Source organism: Gossypium arboreum, chromosome 10 (genome assembly GCF_025698485.1).
Source record: "Gossypium arboreum isolate Shixiya-1 chromosome 10, ASM2569848v2, whole genome shotgun sequence".
NCBI lineage: Eukaryota > Viridiplantae > Streptophyta > Magnoliopsida > Malvales > Malvaceae > Gossypium > Gossypium arboreum.
This window is the reverse complement of record NC_069079.1, coordinates 18,352,124-18,356,532: the sequence shown is the minus strand read 5'-3', so window position 1 is coordinate 18,356,532 and position 4,409 is coordinate 18,352,124. Positions and strand designations below refer to the sequence as shown.

The 4,409-nt window shown below is 33.7% G+C and overlaps 1 long non-coding RNA gene across 2 annotated transcripts; it reads right to left on the bottom strand.

Annotated features, from left to right (window-relative positions):
• Positions 1-1,312: 1,312 nt before the first annotated feature.
• Positions 1,313-2,610, bottom strand: LOC108457999 (uncharacterized). 2 transcript variants are annotated; one of them, XR_001867220.2, is made up of 3 exons: positions 2,000-2,526; positions 1,669-1,729; positions 1,313-1,586 (listed from the first exon to the last, which is right to left on the bottom strand). It is a non-coding gene; the product is annotated as an uncharacterized LOC108457999 (long non-coding RNA). The 2 variants fall into 2 exon arrangements; XR_008272515.1 differs by lacking the exon at positions 1,669-1,729 and having other exon boundaries at positions 2,000-2,610.
• Positions 2,611-4,409: the final 1,799 nt, after the last annotated feature.

The following is a 4,409-nucleotide window of genomic DNA, read 5'->3' as shown; positions in this document are numbered from 1 at the left end:
GACTCTTAAGCTGGATATGAGCAAAGCCTATGATAGGGTCAAATGGAAATTTCTTAGGGTTATGATAAAGAGAATGGGTTTTGCACAATCTTGGGTGGCTTTCATAATGAAGTGTATTTCAACAGTCTCCTATTTAGTTCTTTTAATGGGAAAAAGGGAGAAGTTTTCAAACCAATGAGAGGACTCCGACAAGGGGACCCTCTCAGTCCCTACTTATTTCTAATTTGCTGTGAAGGCCTCTCCTCAATTCTACGCTCAGCTCTAAAGAGTAAGGAAATCAAAGGTTTGAAAGCTAACAGACGAGGACCAAAGATCTCACACCTTCTCTTTGCGGACGACTGCATTAGTTTTTATGAGGCCACATCTTTAGGAGCCCAAAAGATCACGAATATTTTGGCAGAATATGAGTCATGCTTAGGTCAGTGTGTGAACTTTACAAAGTCTACAATATTCTTTTGCACGAATATTATGGAAGCAAATAAATTGATATTTACGAGCTTGCTAGGCATGAGAAGATCAACTGATATTGAGAAATACCTAGGTCTCCCTAATTTAATTGGAAAAAAAAAGAAAACGTCTTTCCAAAACATAAAGGATATGATGAAGAGGAAAATTGATGGATGGAGTTCTAGGTTCTTGTCACAAGGCAGAAAAGAGGTTTTTATTAAATCCGTGTTGCAAGCGATTCCTACTTATTCTATGATGTGTTTCCTTTTTCCAAAAACTTTATGCAAGGAAATGGAATCGGTTATTGTATGGTACTAGTGGCAGAAAGGTCCTGGACGGAAAGGAATACACTGGTGCAGTTGGAAAAGCATTTGTGAGTTAAAGTCTGAAGGAGGTTTGGGTTTTCGGGATATGGCCAAGTTTAACGTGGCTTTACTCGCTAAGCAAGGTTGGCGGTTACTTGAGTATCCAGATTTCATTAGTCACACAGGTTTTAAAAGCAAAGTACTACCCGACCACTAATTTTTTACAAGCAAGGCTCGGACACAGACTTTTGTACACATGGAAAAGTATTTGGGCAGCAAAAGGTCTTATCAAAGAAGGCTTGGGGTGGAGAGTTGGCACTGGTGAGAATATCTTAATTAATGAGGATGCAGGGTTGCCTGGGGCAGCTAATTATAAAATTTGCTATCCTATTTTTAATACTAATATTACTACTATGGCATCGTTAATTGATAATACTAATAGGGAGTGGAGGGAAGAATTGATTCGTAATACCTTCGAGGCTCACGATGCGGATAGAATTCTACGGATCCCACTGGCGTTAGACGAGCATACGGATATAGTCATCTGGCATGGAGAGCCCTTGGGTAAGTTCACTGTTCGTAGTGCGTATCAACTTTTATAGACTCAAGATCATACATCAGACTCTACGGCTACTCAAAATACAACCAAACTATTTTGCAAACAACTATGGGCACTCCAAATACCAAATAAAATTAAAATTATGCTATGGAGGGTAACACAAAACTTTATTCCCATGATGACCAATTTGTATCAGCGAAGAGTGGCCCGAGATGATAAGTGTCCTAGATGTAAAGCTTGCTCTGAGACTCTGTAGCATGCTTTCGTTGGGTGTCCTGTAGCAACAGAGTTATGGAGAAAATTAGATCTTGAATGGATAAATCAAGGTGAACCCAGTGAATGGTTTGATTGGCTTACATGGATTTTTAATACATGCAGAAAAACCTAGCATCGTATTTTTGTCTGTGGAATGTTGGTCCTATGGTTTGACACAAACAGAAACTTACATAAGGGGAAGTCATATACAGGGGAAGATGCAGCGAATCATGTTCAATATTATCTTGGTGAAATTGATGGTTTGAACGAGATACAACCTAAAATTACCTAGGTAGTGGAAAAATGGAAAGCCCCCGAGAACCCAATAATCAAAATCAATTTTGATGCCTCGTTCGATAGTATAAATTTCAGATTAGCATTTGGGATAGTGGTGAGAACTGCAAATGGGGAGGTTGAAATTTTTAAATCTTACCTACATCCAGCGGTAGGCACGACTTTTGACGCAGAGACGATTGCTTGCTACGACGCTGTCCTCATAGGATTAGAGATGGGCTACACAAAGGTTGTTATTGAGGGCGACTCCAAGGCCATCATCACCAAATGCATGGCACAATCGGTGGACAAATCGCAAGTTAGTGTGCATATTCAAAATATTTGAAGAGAAAAAAGCAAGTTTTAGGCCATTACATTTCGTTATGCTCCAAGAGTGGCTAATCGTTTAGCCCACATCATTGCTACACAAGTTTGAAAGAAATAGAGATGATTTACCTGTTTGGAGAGGTCCCTGGCTACACCAATCGACAGAGGAAACTGGATCGCCCACAGGAACCCGACTGAAACAATGAAAGGTAAAATGGAAAAGGGGGAAATTGAGAGCGCCCCTACTAAAAACTCTCAGGCCTTTTCTCCAATGACAATGAAAAGTTCTTTGCGTAAAAGGCATAGTTGGAGGTAGGTTATTCATAACGGATGGGGATTTCAAGATTATTTATTTGTTTAATTAGTTTAGGACCTTGTGCTTTTATTTTAGCCGTCGGTTTGTTTCTTTTTATTCTGATGATTAGACTAGTCTTCCATTTGTTGATTGACAACACATTTATTAGCGTTTATGTTTTTCAATAAAATATCCCCAACCTATTTTATTAAAAAAATAATTAATATTATTTTGTTTAATGTGATATGACACCTCGATGACTCATTTGATGAGATGATATTTTGAGTAAAGTTTATAAAAAGTTCAAATAAATTTAAAATATAAAATAGAAATTTACAAAAAATCAAAAGGAAAATTTATAAAAATATATATTTTTTCTTAAAAATTATGATTATTCTTTTATTTTACAAATTATGATATAAACATAGGCAATACAATTTCAAGGTTTACTTGAGAAAATTTGTGCGAGGATTGTTAGAGTTACACCTCTTTATGAGTCAGACTATTTGCTTAAGTTTGAATGTTTGTTTGAAAATATGAAAATTTGGACAAAATGTAAAATTCGAAAAATAAGTTTAAATAAAATTTAAGGTACATTTTTATATGGGTTGAAATTTGAGCAAATTTTTTTAGCTCGAGTCCAACTTAACCCAAATTTTTATCTTATAAAAAATATTAATTATATATGTTAAATACTAATTATATATTTATATTAAATTATTAACTAAATAATAATTATATTAATAATTATATTTTAACATGTTTTAGTGCATTATATTTAAAAATATTTTTAAATAAAAATCAATTTAGAAAAAAAACTAAATATTAGTGGGTTGAGTGCTCAATTTTTTAAAAAAAAATTAAATCGGACTTACTTTAAAATGGTATTCCATTTTTAGACCCAAACTTGAAAAATTAATCCCTAGTATCTCTAATTAGAGTCTTTGATACTTGAATAAGTAATTGTCGCAGCCATATGAAGACCTGAAGATCTCAACAAATAAAGAAAAAGGAAAAGAGAATTTATCTTACGACTTAGGATTTCCAATCTTTTTTTGGAGATTTGAACAATCGAAAGTTAGCCACTGATAAGAAGAATCACATTACAAAAAAACCAAGACAGTTTAACGGTTGCTGACAGAGATCTGGCGAAATAAGAGTTCGAAAGTGGGCTTTAGTTTCAGGGATTTTGGGGCATTTCTCGGCGAATTTAGGTTGATAAAGTGAAATAGGGAGAGCGGATCTTAACCTCGTGCCATTCTTGTCGATGAAGTGATCGGCGCTGGAGAAAAAGGTGACGACAGTGGGGCTTGATATTGGGGAAAGAAAAAAGAGATGAAAGTTTAAAGAGAAGCTAGGTTTATAGTAAAAAAAATATCATAAGTTTTACTAGAACTTTTATATATATTTTATAAAATTTCCATATTTTCCATATTTTTGAAAAATGTATTTTATATTTTTATAATTTATATAATTTTAATATTTCTTATTAAGTTTTCATTTTTTATTTTTATTTTTAAATTTTAATAAATTTAACTCAAAACATCATATCATTAACGACGTGTAACACAAAAACACTATATAATGTGTTGACGTGGAATACATGTCGGCATTTAACAATAATATATATGTCAGGTGAGATGTCTATCATATCTTTAATGGAGGGTAAGGTTTACTGATCAAATTGTTCAAATCGATAAAGTTAGTGATCATTTCATAACAAATTAAAGTTCAATTACTAAAATGTAATTTAAACCATATATAAATGACTAATATACAAGCACTTTTAGAACCTAATAATCAACTTAGAAGCATGCAATAACATTGAAGGGAGAATGTACATGTACCACCCCCGAAAGCCTCTTGATCGTAATGGTATTATTTTGAGCAATTACAAGTTGAATTTTTTAGTATAAATAAACTGTGATTTATAAGTGCTAGTGAAGAA